Raw genomic sequence first — 18,878 nt, 5'->3', positions numbered from 1 at the left:
CATCGGTACAGAGCACGAATCCGTCCTCTTCAGAAGGTAAAACCAAAATCGGAGCGGACACTAGTCTCCGCTTCAGCTCCTGGAAGCTGGTCTCGCAATCCTCAGTCCAAGTGAACTTCACGCCTTTCCTGGTCAGGCGTGTAAGTGGCATAGCAATCCGAGAGAAACCCTCAACGTATCTTCGGAAATATCGAGCCAAACAAAGAAAGTTGCGAGCCTCCTCTATAGACTTTGTCTACTCCCAACGATAACAACCTCTATCTCTTGTGGAACCACGGTATACTCCTACTGGTGACCGTGTGTCTCAAACATCTCACAGAAGATAACCAAAATACGCACTATTGATCTTCACATATAGACATTTTCGTGGAAACATCTCTAGAACTATGCGAAGATGATGTACGTGACTCACCTCGGATCTGAAATAGATCACAACATTGTCAACAAAGACAATGGAAACTGATCCAACATCTTAGGAATACCAAATCATCGAGTCCATGATAACATCTACGGCACTATTAGCCTAAATGATAAAACCAAGAACTTATAATGTCTGTAAATCAGACATTCTCAACCATAAGATCCTCGACAATAAACACCAAGTAATAGATCCTCCAGTGTGAGAGCAACGCTCCATCACACGAAATACCACATATGTGGGAGCAACGCTCTACCACAAGAAATCCTCCATATGTGGGAGCAACACTCCACCACAAATAATCTGTAATATGTATTTGCAATAAATATGGGAGCAATGCTCCGCTACAAGCAATCCGTAATATGTGGGAGCAACGCTCCACCACAACAATCCATAACATGTGTGGGAGCAACGCTCCACCGCTAACAATACATAAGTGTCCAAGGCACCTGACTATCTAGCTAGAGACTGCACGAGATCTCTCTACCACAGATCACTGTGGGTAGCCTAGGGTAAAACAACCTAGTAAGAAAATCAAATCCATAGTCAACTCTATCATCATTCTAGTGGATCGGTCACCCACTAATAGGAGAATTAGTTGACAGGGTAATACAACCAATAACATAATGTAGACATTCAACATTCTACATTCAACATAGGTAGAATCATCATGATGCTACCAACCATACACCTGGCACACGTGCACATACAACATATGTATGATCGACATAATCCTCCAATTAGTACACACCAAACATACTCACAACATAGGTATAAATCATCGTGATACCTCCAATAATGCATACCGAATCCGTGTGCATATATCAACATAGGTATAATCGACAATACACATCAAACAACACTCACATGACATATATACACCTATGCCAAGAGTATAATCAATGTAATACTTCCAACAGATCATAATCGACACGAGTGTACACACAGAACAAATATAATGAATAAGATACCTCGAATATTACACCGAACACATCTGCACATATCACAACTCAGATTAAATCGATAAGATACCTCCAATAAAACACTCAAACACATGTGCACATTTCACAACATAGATTTAATCGACAAAATACCTCCAATAAACCAATTAAACCACTTGGGTATAATCTACTAGAAACCCACAACAATCATAACTGGAAAAGTATACACCCACTACATGCAATTAGACCATCCATCATAACACTCCTATAACACATAATAATCATATGTACTCACCATATAGATATGCAGAATCAGCATATTTAATCCAAACAACCTGGCATTCCCCATGCTACATTCTATGTTATCCAACTAGCTACATACAGTCAAAAATGAAAGTCCACATGGAATAGGATACATCGATCCTCTATAGACTGACCCAACCGATAATGGTATACCGCTAATTCAGTCTTCTCCCCGTCAGTACAAGTCATGTACCCAATATACTCAAAATATCCAACTAAGCATGAATCACCCAAAGATCATCATTTTTATAAAATAGAGTAAGTCGATCCCCTGTTGATCGGACCAACCAAAACAATGAATCGGTGATCGACTATCTTAATCTAACAAATGTACGGTAATCCTCCGCCATCACAAAGATATATCGATCTACAACTACCCAAGTCGACAAACGTAAATCAGTCTTCTACTGACCGATCTAACAAGAGTAAATCAATATTTACTAATGAAATTAACTAAGATAAAATGGTATACTACTGGCTAGGTCAACATGAAGGTATAGATACTATCCACTACCCAGCTAATAATAGCAGAGGCTGGTATGTGCCTCAATCTGCTAACCAACTAGTAGTAACAGAAGCTAAAACTACTAGTGTATGATACGAAAAATCACCAGAAACGGTAATCCTTGATCTCTAATAGGGTCGATCATCATCAGTGGCTAACCCATCACAAGTAATATGGGTTACAACATCAGACAGATACCAATAAAGAATGCCAATACATATCATAACTATCACAGTCAACAATACATAAACTAACACAAGGTAGGATAACATTATACCAACATACCTCCAACAGCTTGGAGATGTCCTGCCGCTGCCAGGTCCCAAAACCCGAAAAGTCACATCGAGAAAACTAAAACACAAAATCTGAAACACCGGAAATAAGACTCGTAAACCGAGCTCTGATACCAAATAAATTGATACGAGATAAATCTCGAAAATCCAAAACACATAGCAAGTATCGTATACTCGCTCTGATACCACTTAATTGTCAAGCCCCGGGGAAGTCCCTGTCTGAGAAATTTCGGCAGCACCTCCCCTATACGGATGACAATCTGAAGCATTACTACAAACACAATATACATCAGCCACAGACGGCTGGAATATACACACAACCACGCAGTTTATATGCAGCTTACTCGGCTGATACAATAAAAATACCATCACTCAGTTATATGTAAAATTAACAGCCTACTCGGCTGTACCAGAATCAAACACAACGAAAATACAACAGACACACATACAAACTAAAATACAAGACTGCTAGTCGGCTAGGCTTACACCACACAACAAAACAACACTCCAGAAACAAAACCGGAACACAAAACCAAATACGCACATATTATATACCAAGATAAAAATAAACAAAAATATGGAGACTAGTCTTCTAATGTGACGTGGGGGCCGGCAGGTAGGATACTCCAAGCAACTCCATAAACAACCAGGTACCTGAAAAAGATAGTGTCCACGGGGGTGAGTTCAACAACTCAGCAGATACCAGTTGATATATATAGTAAGATATAACAAATAGAAATAACTATGGAGTATAGTCTCCTAGACAAAAACTGAAAATGCACAATAGGAAAGGGTTGAAGAGAACTGTACTCACCAGGGCCTCCTATCAGAATGGTCAGGTCATCAGACCGAGAGTATCATAAATCCTGTATGCATGTCAAACATATGCATCCATCCAAATGTAGCATATAAGTGCGACAAACACAATCAATATATATGCATCAATGCATATGATCCAAATGACATGGTCACCCCTAACGCCAGTCAGCCATCTCACATACAATGGTGAAACCGAGTGGGTAGGGTTGTGACAATCGGGCACTCTGACGTCACTGCTCCTAATGAGTGACCGAGTGGTCGGGATGATGTCGGAGTACACCTATCGTCCTACCCCAAATCATAAATGGGGGAGCGCAATGCTCTCATCTCCCGGTGCACAATGATGGGGAGGGATCCCGGCGTGCTACCACACTGCAGTACACTATCCATGAGCGTCCCAGCGGAGCACCACCGAGCAAACTGACGTGCTACCACGCTGCGTCACGCTACCCATGAGCGGAACAACGGAGCACCGACAGTGATGAAACTGCGATATGCTCAACAACAATGGAGCAGACTATCGTGCAACATGCAATCATGCGAATGGTGCATGGCACTAAGCATGGCAATATCCTGAACCAATCCATATATATAAAAATGTGTACCCTAGTAACAATAAGTCAAATCCACAAATCTAGGGTATACAAGTCCGCTATGGTATAAATTAAAACCCATGTCCTGAATATCATAAGACAGGGTATGTCACTACCTCTATGAACAAATATATAATCATGTGAGTACTAACATAAAATGCATAATAGGTGAGCTAACAAGCATATAACAGGTTTCCGGTAGTGATATATCAAAACAAGGACAAACATAATTATTACTAAAGGCTATAACCTACTAAACATAACAACATGACATTATCAAAGATAAGTCAACGTGCCCGCCTCAAATAGCAGGTCCAATCCAGTCAAATCCGACGTCAAGACGCTCGTCTCGAATAAGTCCTGTAATACATGGTATCGAGATTTAGCTAATTACATAAATGTAACAAACTAAACTAAATTCCTAATTTCATTAGGAACCTCCATTTGGATTGTCCTACACAATCCACTCAAATTAACTAATCCAAATTGGATCCAACTTACTCATTTATCAATCTAATACAAACTAATCATCAATTAACTCTTCTGTTAATTACCTTAACTCATAATAAATTTAATTCCCTATTAATCACATAACAGAAATGGGCTGAGCTATAATGATCAAACAAATAACTAACTTCAATATCTCAACCAGCAAACTGAAATCAGATTGATGCTACATCTACTACCCAACATTTCTTACCCAAATCTGATGTCTCAACTGTTGAACCATGAAACACCCTGTAGAACACAATCTCCCTGCTGAACTCCTTTCCATTGATCAGATCAAGTTGAGATCAATAATTGGGGATCACAAATCAAGCAACAACCCATCTTACAACCTAATCTTCCCTCAACCGAAACCTCAATCAGCAATAATAAAGAAGAGGTCCACTGATCCGATGTTTTCCTCCTAGTCCAGAACCGGAAAAATGATCATGAATCCAACCAAAATAATACATAGTAATCCTACCCTAGTAGCTTACTGATGGAAACAACTAGGGATGCTTACTGTGTGTGAGACGGAAGCTTGAGAACAAGACAGTCAAATCGATGATCGGGTGGCATCACAAGAGGTGAGGGCAGTAGCGCTCAGGCGTGAGATCAGCAGAGGCTGGAGTCGCTCGATCCGGTGATCGACTGTTCAGCCGTGGTGCAGAGGAAAGCAGGAAGCGCGGCAGTGGTGTCGGGGATGGCTAGGGCACGGACCGGCGGTGGCTCGACGAACCTGGTGGTCGGGGCTTTAAGAAGAGGAGAAGGAGAGGTCGGCGCTAGGGCTCGGACACCGGCGGATCGGGGTCGGCGTCGCGTCGGCTAGATGAGAGGAATTGGCTCTCATCGCTGACGGTAGAGGGTGAGGGCGTGCGGACGATGAAGAGGAGGAGAAGAAGAAGTGGCGGAGGGGATTTGAGAGGGCTTAATTGTGGCGTGCGGTGGTTGTTTACGGCGCCGGTTGGGAAGAAGAAGACGGCGCAGAGAGGTTAGGGCAAATGGGCGTCGGCGCGCGGGGAGGAAGAAACGGAGAAAATAAATAAGAATAAAAGAAAAAGAAAATAAAAAGGAAACGAAGAATAACTTTTCCTCACTTAAATGGGGTAGCCTAAACATGCTTTCCCGGGCCCCGTTTTTATCCCCGTAACCTGAGTCATATGAGCTCCGAAAAATTCCAGAAAAATTTCTAAAAATTCCAGAAAATTCTCTTATCATTATTCGCCATTTTTTGGTATTTTACACTGTTGAAGGGGCATACCTGATTTAACTCCTCTTTAGTTAAGCCACATTAGACTGTACACGTCACTTTTGCATTCGCCTCGATCTTCCTCATTAGACTTGAGTATTAGTTTTTGCATGAAACTTATTTTCCATTGCCATCGAGTGGAAGCACGAAGCCGGTTTGGATGATGATTCACATTTTGACTTATGTTTTGAGATGATACTCCATTCGATTCTTCTAGTAGCCGAAATACTTACTGGAGAATAGTGGTGGACATGTCGTGTTGTAGCCTTCTTGGTGGGGCATTAGAAAATGACTCTTGCAAAGACAAAAATGATAAACTTGTTCCAAGACTTAGTCTTGGATTAGGAGTGTGATAGGAAAATAAGGTAATAAATCGGCAAGAATGGTGTTGACCTAATTTCGAGTAAATTTTGACTAACAGACAAACTTGTCAGTACAGGTTATTAGACCAATCCGGACTTATAGCAAAAATTTGAAAATAGGAAAAAGGCACAAGAATTTATTTTAAAATAAATAAATGAAAAAATGATGAAAAATACTTGAATAGTAGTTGTACAGATTCAGAGCGGCCCCACTCTGATACCATTTGTAGGATTGATGCGTGGTAGAGGGGGGTGAATAGTGTTGGAACCCCAAGGTGTTTTGATGTGATCAAACAAGTTAAGTTAGGTCCTGCGTTGTCTAACCCTTGTGTCTAAGTGTGTAGGAGCTTAAGAACACAGGAAGTCGAGCGGAAGACGCGGCTAGGGAGAAGGACGACACAGGAGAGAGCCGATGGGCTCGGTGCGTCTAAGGGACGAGGTGACCGCAGAAGAGTACACCGGTGGACGAGAAGAACATGCGCGGCGTTCAAGGGACGAGAAACTGGGAAGGAAGGCTGCTCGAGGAGAAGGCCGGAACTTGGGTTTGGGTGAGCCCTATTCTGGATGGTCGAGATCACCCAAGCTAGCGGAGCCGGAGCGAACAAGACCCGGACCGAGAAGAGCTGAACCGGAGATGAAAAAGTCAACATTTGTTGACTTTGGGCTCCGGGGCGCCCGGAACCCTTCCGGGCGCCCAGACCTGGATTTTGACCAGGATCGGGTCAAACGTGATCTGATCATTGGGGGATAAAATTTTATCCCCCCCAGGGCGCCCAGAACCCCTTCGGGGCACCCCGACCAGTGCTATAAATATAGCACTGATTTGCATTGTTAAATCAACTCACTTGTAATTCATTTCTTTCTGTGCTTTCTATTCTTTTGTTCTGTCAACGCTGTAAGAGGCTACTCCACCCAGAGGAGAATCAGATAATGCGCCATCTTTGCCTTGGATTAGCAATCCTCTGATTGCAAACCAAGTAAACTCTCTTGTGTCTGATCTTTTAATTTAGTCTCTTCTTTTTTATTACAAGTGTCTGTTAATTAGTTGAATATCCGAGAAAGGTTTTGTGTTTATTTTTGTAGGGCAATTCACCCCTCCCCTTTTGTTGGCCTCCAAAGGGACCAACAAGTGGTATTAGAGCGAGACGCTTCAAGAGGACTAACCGCCAATCGAAGCAACGAGATGGTCGGACCAAGCATCGTTCCACCAAAATTCGAGGGGGACTTCGCAGACTGGAAGCGACGTATGGAGGTATTCCTAAGAACTGATTTTGAAATTCGATTTATTATGAAGTATGGTTTTGTATCTCTGATGAATCAAGATGGAGAAGAAAAGGAAGAGAGCCATTGGACAAAGAATGAGCAGAATGAGTCTGTAGTGAATAGTCGTGTGGAATATCACCTGCTGAGCGTGTTGCCGCCTCAAGAGGTCAACCGCATCGGAAGCTATTCATCTGCTAAAGAACTCTGGGAGAAGTTCCTTGAACTCCACGAAGGCACGTCCGAAGCGAAGCTCGCTAGAAGAGACATCCTCTGGAACAAGCTGATGAACAGTCGTCTGGAAAAAGGTGAGAAGGTAGCCAGTCTCCATGCGAAGGTAAAATAACTAATTACTGGTCTCGAGAACCTCAGAGAAACGGTAACAAATCGGGAAACAATACGCTACGCACTCAACGCGTTTCCCAGAACTTCAGAATGGACATCAATCGTCGACGCCTACTATATTTCGAAAGATCTAGAGGTAAGTACTTTAGAAGAACTATTCTCCACTCTTGAATTGCATGAAACCAGGTGTGCAGGAACAAAGGAATCAAGCTAGATGATCACACTAAACGCAACCAAGAAGGATGAACCCGAGTCAGATTCAGAAGACGATCAGAAAGCATACATGGTAAGGAATTTTAAAAAGTTTTTTAGATCTAATAAATTCAAAGAAATGCAGAATAAAAAGAAGGATGTGTTGCTACCAGTGTCAAAAGGAAGGACAACTAAAAGAGGATTGCCCAGAACTAAAGAAGGACAAAGGCAAAATTCCCAAGAAGCTTAGGAACCTAAAAGCTACTTGGGACGACACTTCATCATCTGAGTCCGAGATTCAAGAATATGTCAGGCTAGCACTGATGGCAAGCTACGAAGGGCAAAGCACATCAGAACCTAGCATCGATGAAGGGGGAGCGACCTCAGATGAAAACAGCGAAGCAGGGGAAGATTCAGGCTTCAAGTCTGATATGGTAAGTGAGGTATGCCTCTTACCCCCTGATCAACTTTACTTTGGTATTAAGGCAATGGCAAAATCCATGTATAAATTAGAAAATAAAAATACCAAATTAGAAAATAAAATTTTATAAACAAAAAGAATTTTGGAAAAATCATGTCTGATAGAGGATTTTGATAAATTGAAAATGAAAAACTAAAAGAAGAAATCGAAAGATTAAAAAAGTCTAATGGTTCAAATATTTCTACTTTTAGAAATTATAAAGGTTGAAATTGGTATTATAGGTTTCATCAAAGTCAAATTAGAAAAATATCAAAAACCTACATACCTAGGAAATATTTGATTAACCCTGTAAGAAGGAACCTCTATTGGGTTCCGAAAACATGTTTAACTTGAATTTTTAAATTAAACCTAGCATTTTTCAGCAAGAAAGTTAAACAGATAGTTTCTTTATGAGACTTTGTCTAAGGAAGTGGTTGTTGCTCCAATAACCAAGAAGGTCTAGTGCCTCGCCACGACATGGAAGCCAAAATACTGAAATCAAATGTTTAATTAACTTTCTGGAAAAAGTATTAAAGTTAGAATTAAATAATACTTAAAAGTTGTTAAAGATTTATTTTGAAAATTTTGTTTAACTTAGAAAATGTTTCTAATGAAAAAAATTTGCCTTAGAAAATTCTTTTTCTTAGAAATTTTTTTTGGAAATTGCCTTAGAAATTTGTTTTGACTAAGAAATTTTTTTTATTGCCTTAGAAACTTTTTTTATAAAAATTGCCTTAAGTTTTTTTTTAAAAAAAAAATTAAGGTATCTATTCTGTTGTACAAAATTTTGTTTTATGTAGAAATTTTTCCAATTTTGCCTTAAAAATTCTTTCCTTATGAATATTTAAACTTAGAATTTTTTTGTTAACACTTAAGATATTTTTTTAACTTACCTTAGACTTGTTTAGAAACCTCATTTTTTTATGTGATCAAAGGGGGAGAAGTATATTAAGTCTAGGGGGAGGTACAATTTTTTAAAAAATCTTTTGACTTATTTGCAAATTAATTGCAAATTGACTATTTTTATTGCATATGTTTACCCTAACTTAACTTGGGTTGCTCACATCAAAAAGGGGGAGATTGTTGGAACCCCAAGGTGTTTTGATGTGATCAAACAAGTTAAGTTAGGTCTTGCGTTGTCTAACCCTTGTGTCTAAGTGTGCAGGAGATTAGGAACATAGGAAGTCGAGCGGAAGACGAGGCTAGCAAGAAGGACAGCACGGGAGAGAGTCGACGGGCTCGGTGCGTCTGAGGGACGAGGTGACCATGGAAGAGTACATCGGTGGACGAGAAGAACGTGCGCGGCGTTCGAGGGATGAAAAACTGGGAAGGAAGGCTGCTCGAGGAGAATGCCGGAACTTGGGTTCGGGTGATCCCTATTCCGGATGGACGAGATCACCCAATCTAGCGAAGCCGGAGCGAACAAGACCCGAACCGAGACGAGCCGAACCGGAGATGATAAAGTCAACATCTGTTGACTTTGGGCTTCGGGGCACCCGGAGCAGTCCGGGGCGCCCGGACCTGGATTTTGACCAGGATCGCGTCAAACATGATCTGATCATTGGGGGATAAAATTTTATCCCCCCCCCGGGCGCCCGGAACCCCTTCGGGGCGCCTCGACTAGTGCTATAAATATAGCACTGATCTACACAGTCAAATCAACTCACTTGTAATTCATTTCTTTCTGTGCTTTCTATTCTTTTGTTCTGTCAACGCTGTAAGAGGCTACTCCGCCCAGAGGAGAATCAGATAGTGCACCATCTTTGCCTTGGATTAGCAATCCTCTGATTGCAAACCAAGTAAACCCTCTTGTGTCTGATCTTTTAATTTAGTCTCTTCTTTTTTATTACAAGTGTTTGTTAATTAGTTGAATATCCGATAAATGTTTTGTGTTTATTTTTGTAGGGCAATTCACCCTTCCCCTCTTGCCGGCCTCCAAAAGGACCAACAAATAACACTCGTGGCTTTCACGTTCAGTTTTCATAAATAACAAAGTAAGATGTAGTGAAAAGTAAAGAACACAAAACAAGGACACCAAGGATTTTACTTGGTTCGAAGCCTGTGACGACTCCTACTTCAAGGCCCGCGATCGTTGATCGCTTTCGTTGGGCAACCACTATAGTATAAGAAAATCTTTACAAGTATTGATTATAAAGATGAAGCTTACAAGTATTACATGAAATGAAATTAGTTACCGATGACTTGGAGAAATTGATCTTCTGGCTTGATCATCGTCGGTGCAATGTTTAGACGTTTCTGGAGTGTGCACAAGAGCTCAATTTGTTCTGAAAATAATTGTATCGAAGTGCTAGGTCGAGATCTCCTTTTATAGCCAAGTTAAGCCTGATCTAGATCCACTGATCTCGGGATGATGTTTGACTCGACTTTGATAAGACCTTTGTTCTTTCGACCAATCCTACCATTTGGTCAACCAATCCCACTATCCTCACTAGCTTATCTGGTCTGATTGACTCGGTCTGAAGTTTATCCACCATTTGATTGAATGAACCTCCCTGTTTGGTCAACCGATCCCACGATCTACACTTCATCACTAGCTGAAATTTTATCTAGATTAGGGGTTCAGTCGACCGATCCAGATGTTAAGTCGACCGAACAAGGCAAAAATCTAAACCTGTAAAATTGTTAGTTTCATGCAAAATAGAGTTAGAATAAAATGCAGATAACATGTAAAGATAAGCTTTGATAGCCTTCAGATTGTCTAGTCCTGACTTAGAGTTTCACTAAAACTCTAGGTCGGACTGACGCCTACTGTTCCCTCTTTGGGAACCGTGCCCTCACCTATTGCTCTCAGGAGAGTTTACCTTTTGCCAGACCAGTCCTCCAGACCATCTGGACTATTGCTTAGCATCCGAGACTGTAGGACTACTTGCTGAATGCCGCTCCACGATCCATCCAGACTTCCAGGATGGAAAGTCGCTGAGGCGTCGGATCTACCTGGCACCCCCCCCCCCCGGAAAGGTTCGCACAGGCGGCTGATGAAGGAAGATGACCAGGACGATGACACTGCGGCTCTGCGCACACTCAGACGAGCCCACGAGTCGTTAGAGACCTGAAACTAGGGAAAAGTCCCCGGGTCAGGCCCTCCGACGCTCAAGTCAGGTACGTTTTCCCCATAAAACATAGAGAAAGGACGAAAAGTAAAGACTAGTGAGAAATGATGAGTGAGTGTACCTGTATAAGGGACAAAGCAACCCTTTTTATACTGCAACGGATGTTTCTGGGGTCTGGCGGGTGTTAGGGAATGTCGGCTGTCAGACTTTGTCTAGCGATGAATGACACGCGGCACCTCCTCATAGGCTGACGACATAACCAAAGGAGTAATGAGCCCCAACTGTTAGCATATTCCCTGACACACTGATTATTCTTTGACAAACAGTTACGATTCCCTGGCTTGTTTGTCCTGTATTGCCTGGACGCCAGGTCTGCATTCCGACCTGCTTCGATCCGCTGCTATCCATGGCTTGTACGTTCTGACCTGCACGACCGGTCTGTATCCTGACCTGCTTTCGTCCGCTGTTATCCATGGCCTGTATGTTCCGACCTGCACGACCCGTCTGTATCCCGACCTGCATCTGTTTACTGTTATCCATGGCCTATACGTTCTGACTTATATGCCAGGTCTGTATCCCGACCTGCTTCTATCCGCTATTATCCATGGCCTATACGTTCCGACCTACACGACCGGTCTGTATCCTGACCCGCATCTGTTTACTGTTATCCATGGCCTGTACGTTCCGACCTGTATGCCAGATCTGTATCCTGACCTGCTTCTATCTTCTATTATCCATGGCATGTACGTTCCGACCTATACGTCAGGTCTGTATCCCAACCTGCTTCTATCCGCTATTATCCATGGCCTGTACGTTCTGACCTGTACACCAGGTATGTATCCCGACCTACTTCTATTTACTATTATCCATGGTCTGTACGTTCCGACCTTTATGTCAGGTCTGTATCCCGACCTGCTTCTATCCGCTATTATCCATGGCTTGTACGTTTCGACCTTCACGACTGGTCTGTATCCTGACCTGCTTCAGTCCACTGTTATTCATGGCCTGTACGTTCTGACCTGTATGCCAGGTCTGTATCCCGACCTGCTTCTGTCTTATTATCCCTGGCTTATACTTCCCGACCTGTACGCCAGGTCTGTATCCCGACCTACTTCTGTCTTGTTATCCCTGGCTTATACTTTCCAACCTGTACACAAGGTCTATATCCCGACCTGCTTCGTTTCGCCCGAGGTCTTTCCTTCTGCGCTCTTACCTGGCCTGTGGGCCTTCTCCTTAGCCATAGTTGGCCTGTGGATCCAGCCCTCCGCTGTACCTGACCTGTGAGCCCCGTTCTTGACTGCTACCAAGGCTGGATCCGGTGCAACTTGGAGTCCTATCCTTTGACTGCCCTATCAGCTGGGACTATGACCACAGTCACGCAAGCTTGACTTCTGACTTCCACGAAGACTAGACTTCTAACCTCCACGTAGGCCAGAGTTTTGACCTCCACGTCAGCTTGACTTTTGACCTTCACGTAGACTTGACTTCTGACTTCCTGTGATCCTGACTTCTAACCACATCATCTTACTGACCCCACGACTATGCACCGTATCATGCCACATACTGTCGAATGTTGACCTGCGTCTCCTCTAGGGTCAGCCTCCTATTGAAGTGTTCCTCCTTGAACTAAAAGTAAACAAACGTTCATCACCAGCAACTATAAGGAAAAAGTCTTTCACAAAAGGTTACAAAGTGGGCCAAGTGAAATTCGACTCATCTCCTTCGACGTTCAAGTCAAGAAAATCACGGAGAATGGAGAAAATTAAGCTGAAATAAGAAAGAAGAAATATAGTATTTTTTGAAGAGGGTATACCTCCTCTCAGAGTCTCATTAGCAGGATTACTTTACTTATAGAAGTTCTTTTAATAGATACTTTTTGCATTCACGTGGCATCTTTATGGCAAGCGACAATACCATTTTTGGTGGCGACTATATAAATTCCATTCTTTATGATTTTCACAGATGGCAATTCAGGATATCTCACATCTATAATTGTTGTCTGCTAACGATTGTTATCTGTTCATGCAACTAGCCTTTAATGCTTATTCCAAAATTAGCATACCATCCATTAGTGAACCAGACTACCCATATTTGAGTAACTCTGACTCACCCCTGTTGATCCTAACCAAAGCATTCAGGAACACTACCGAGCTCTTGGTTAAAATGCTACCTAGCTCTTCCTAAACATTATTGCGCTTTTGGTACATGCTGTCAAGCTCTCGATTAAATACTATCGAGCTATCACTGAATACATGTCGAGTTCCTGCTAGGCTTGACCCACCTTCTCCTACCTGGAGCATTCCTTGATTAAGACCATATGAGACATATACATCTGACCGGGTCAAGATTACACCACGCCGGAAACTCTTCATTCACAGGTATCCCCTCAAGTCTAGTCGAATGAGAGTATAGACCAATTGACTAGACACATAGTAGTTAAAATATTACTAAGTACTTCAAAAAGCGATAATAATCTCCTGAAAAGTGCTATCAAGTACTCGTTGAACACTACCGAGCTCCTAGTAAATGCTACCAATCTCATGATTAAATGCTACCAATCTCATGATATTATTGTCGAACTCATGATAATTACAGTTGAGCTCATGATAATTGTGGTTGAGTCAACTAAAGATCAATATTGAGCTCTAGATGACCATTATCGAGCTCTCGCTAAATCCAAATAGGGCCTGCCTTATCTAATGTGGAGCTCCCTTTGACCAAGTCAAAAGAATATTACATGGAATCTATATTGACCAAGTCAAGATCATGCCAATAGGAAATTCCTACTTATCCCCTTAACAAGTATACAGTCGAAGGAGGGTGTACGCCGACTGATCGAAAAATTAGTAATTAAAGTATTGCTGAGATCTTATCAAATGTGTGTGCTTAGGATGAGAATAGTGAGTTAAAGAAGTCATATTGGAGATATATGAATCGTAACGGGTTGGAATTCACATCCAACGACGATCCACCATCAGTCACCATCTAATTATTATAGGATCGAAAGAGTAGAGAGGGGTGTGAATCTCGTTCGTTTAAAACTTTTCTTTTCGTTTCGTGTAAATCACAATTGAAGTGAAAATAGAGATAAGTAAACACAAATTATATTTTTAATTGGTTCGTAGTCTAGTGACTACTACTCTAAAGCTTATGATCTTTGATCTCTTTGATGGGCAATCAACTATAATCCTTCTCTCTGAAAACTTTCAGACCAGAAGAAAACTTGTACAAATATGAAAGTGGATAGTAACAAACTACTATCAACTTAAATGAAAGCAAGCAAGACTAAAGTATACTGACAAGGTAGAAAATGTAGATGAAGTGTAGGTTGTCAGTGTGCCTCACAATGTCATAGGAGAAGATCTTGCAAGAACAGTAGCAGTAGAGACAAGATGGAGCATAAAGAGAAGTGTTCCTCAGCTTTAGACCTCGAGGGTTTTTATAGGTTTTATTCAGTTGACTGATCCTTTCCATCAACTAAAACTTCTATCCATCGACTGATCTTCACACCCTTCCTTGTTTGCTTCAACTAAAAACTTGATCTATCAACTAAATCTCGAGAATTTCCTTTCCTAAGTGATCCGATCAAACCCAAAACTTCTTTCTCAAATGGTTTTGGTCGACTAATCGCATTGATCAGTCGACGAAATCATGATTTTCATCTTTACAGTGATACAAATCTTGTCATGCTTATCTACCTAGATCGATAGACCAATCCACATGGTTCAATTGACCGAAGCCCTCGGTTAACCTGATTGTCTATTTTCTACAAAATAGATTTAGCACAACCAAAATAATAATAGTAGTCCTACAAAACAGAGTTAAATAACATATAATAGTATACATGAGTAATATAGACAGTTAGGACTCTCTTGATCTCGATTTAGAAACCTCCATTAGTTTTTTCAATCAGATCATTTTCTAAGATTTGTCCTGACTGGGGCACGACCTCACCACTCCACTCCAAAAGTTTACCTTAACTTATCCGCCAAAGATCTAGTCCTCCAGACCTATTTGGATTTCCTCTGCTTAGTATATGATCAACTAAGACTTTTTCCACAATTAAATAGCAATAATAGTAATGCATAATAGTGTTGGTAAAACTATACTTACGTTTACCAAAATCAGCTTATTTAGGACTACATTCCCCTAGGGTTTTCCCTTGTTTAGGGTTGATTCCTCCAAGACTTCTCATTACTTAAGGTTACCTCCCCATAGGATTTCCCCTTGCTGAGGGTTTACTCCTTCAAAACTTCTCATTACCTAAGGTTACTCCTCATAGGGGTTTTCCTTGCTTAGAATTCACTCCTCTAGACTTCTCTTTACTTAGCGTTATCTCCCCTTAGCGTTTTCCTCTTGCCAAGCACCTAGTCACTCTTGACTTGCTTAAACTTTCTAGTCACTCAGTAGACTACTCACCCTTACCAATTATCTAGCCATCTTAATCTACTTGACCTTGGCAATCACTAACTTGTCAGTCACTAACTTGTCAGTCACTCAGTAGACTACTCACCCTTACTAGTCGTCCGATCAACCTTTATCTGACTAGACTCCATTAAACATATTGTCAAACAAATATCAAAACCCTTAAAGTCGATTGCACCAACAATTATAACTCCTCTAAATTCTCCTAGGAAAAGTGATAATCGCTTCAGCTACTGCTTATTTGGTATGAATCTCAACAACATTCAAATCCTGCAAACAATTTCGTATGGAATCTACCAAGTTTGCCCCTATTTAACCTAGTTCAAATGGTTCCCCCACTCTAAGATATAAATTATGTAACCACAAATAAAACCGCTCTTCTACCATCAACAAAATACAATCATCGTCCCCACAATCTCACAATTATTTTTTCATGATCTTCACACTTCCTTCCTTGCGTGTTCAATGTCGCTCATGCCCTCTTATGTTTTGTAAACTACTAAGTTTCTCACCAATACTTGCTATTGCCTTCATTTTGCATTCTCTACAAACAACTCCTCTTGCAATAGATGGGAACTACCCTAAAGATGAATTCCAATTTCTAGTTTTAGACCACTCTCGCTGAGTATGGTGAAATCAAAAACTCTACTCTTCACGCTTCCTTTTACATTCCCCACAATTACCATATACGAATTCTGAACCCTTCCTAGCGCCACCAACCCAAGAGGGATATGCCACCTTTTACCATGGCCAACTAGCTAGAGGTCTTCGATTTCTGATTCCTATATTCTTTGAAGAAATATCTTTGTATTTCTGTATTCCTCATCACAAATTAACCCCAAATTCCCATCATCTTCTTTGTGGCATATTTATGATTTTTACCTATCACCAACTTCCCCTTAATCTGACTATCTTTCACTATTTCTTTTATCTGAAGAAGAGTGAAATCAGAGTATTTTACTTTAGTGTTTGGCTATCAACACATTTTTTTGAAAAAAAAAAATCCAACATTGAACAAGTTTTGAAAAACCCATTACTTTTTCATCTAACCTCCCTCCCTTTTAATTATCCCATAAGCTGGTAGACTGATTTTCCTCCTCTTCCTGAGTTAGGTCATTTCAAAGAAAATTCAAGTTATCATCCTATCATCGACTTCTTGGAAGATCATCACTATGAGATCCCCAAACTGATCGATGAAGATTTGCTCTTCCATTGCAGGTTAAGCCCTAAAGAAACACAGTTTGATTGTGATTTGGGCAAGTGTCTTATTGAGTATGAATTCGTTTTGTTCTGTGATATCTAATTCAGAGATTTATGCAATTGTTGGCAAAGGCAACAATGTGGCTATCTTCCCTGAAGAGGCATCCAAAATCTACCATAGTACATGTCCTTTAATGCTTCCATGGCTCCATCATACCACCTCCTAGATCGTCACCTAGGTATTCATAGTTTGATCCTCAGTTATGATGAATTTGTAAAAAATTTTCCTTCAAAAGGAGCACGCAACTAAAGGATGCTAGGTTTCTTGCCCGCCCACTACGAGCGCTTCCTGATTTACCCTGATGGCTAATGAAAATTTTATGGGACTGGACCGATCACCCTAGAACTAGCTGGGTTTATTACTATGGCCATCAAAATCTACAAACCCTCCTCCTATCATGACCCAACCAGCAACACTCACTATTTCTTCAAAAGAGTTAGACTAACCTCTCTGACATCGCAAAAGGGGTAAGGCCATTGCAACAACCTAGCTCCTCCCGATTCATCACCAACTCTTCTAGCATCACCCACTCTACCATCCATTGTCCAACATGTTCCTTTAATTGAATCAGACCAGCCTTCTGCATCGATACCATTCTTGGATCACCTAGTTCCCCTTCTACCAACTGACAAACCTATGAATCCTCAAGTCTCTCCCCAAATTGATTCTCTCCCTCCTCATATTAAGGAACGATCTCAACTTCAAGTAGTTGAGGAGGCATTCGCAGATACTCTCTCATCAGCAGAACTCATCGAATCCATGATGGTTTATTCCATTAAGATAAATGAATCATCTTTACCATGAATTTACCATACCTCATAAGACTAATCATACGTGACCCGCCAGCAAATAGCTCTTCAACATTCACTTCGGAAGTGAATATTCCAATTCATCTTACATATTCAAGTGATGCAGGAAAAATTAAACCTTATAGATTGCTTAATACACGAACTAGTAGTAGCTAAGGACAAAATGTCCAAGACTCGCGGCACTTCTACTGATTTGGTCGAGCAACTGAAGAAAACAACAGAACATACAAAGAGTACCAATCATTGGCTGACTAAGCGTAGCCAACAATTAGCTAAAGTCCAAGCTATGATAGGCACTTTAAGAGCTAACTTAGAGTTCTCAGAGGCGAGACGTTCAAATCTAGAGATGGAACTGGTAATAGGGCAGAGGAAAAATGAACGATTGATCTCCAAGATAAAATGTGTCAAGGTATAACTAGATAACTACAAGTCTGGTGAAGAAGGTAGTAGGGAAACCAAGAAAAAAAAGAGTTTGTCGAGTTCTTCGATCTATTGAAAGCTCGTTCAGCCAAATTTAAAGAATATACCTTCAAAGGTATAGTGGAGCAATTCCAATCAGTCGGTTACCCTCCAAAGGTCTCTCCAACCAATTTCTTAGATCTTGATGCTCTGATGAACGTTATTCCATGGTGACAAAAGATGAATATGCTTGCCCCTCAGCGCCTCCGCCAACCTGTCTCAAGGCCAACATGTTGATGAATGCTATAACAGATCACTAGCTACAAGACTGATATGTCAGAGTCTATGCTTATGCGTCCGTTTCGACTTAATTACCTTGTCCCCCTTTTTGAATTATGCTTAATCACTTCATATTAGTGACTGAACTAAATTACATATGCCTGAATCTTTTATATTTCGACATACTACTTAATTTTGTTTAAACTAATTTGCATGTGCTAACTCAAAATCTATCCTTCTTAACTAAAGAATCATCCGACAATTTGATCATTCCTTACCAAATCCCCACATTCATACTGCTAGGCGTAATCAAATCACTAATTAGATTTATCTCCAAATTCAATTCCTAAATTTTGTTGAGATCATTGAAACGTTAGCAATCAGTTTCTTAAATTTTTGTCCGAAGAT

This window comes from Zingiber officinale, chromosome 10B (assembly GCF_018446385.1).
Source record: "Zingiber officinale cultivar Zhangliang chromosome 10B, Zo_v1.1, whole genome shotgun sequence".
Lineage (NCBI taxonomy): Eukaryota > Viridiplantae > Streptophyta > Magnoliopsida > Zingiberales > Zingiberaceae > Zingiber > Zingiber officinale.
Note: the sequence above shows the minus strand (reverse complement) of the source record.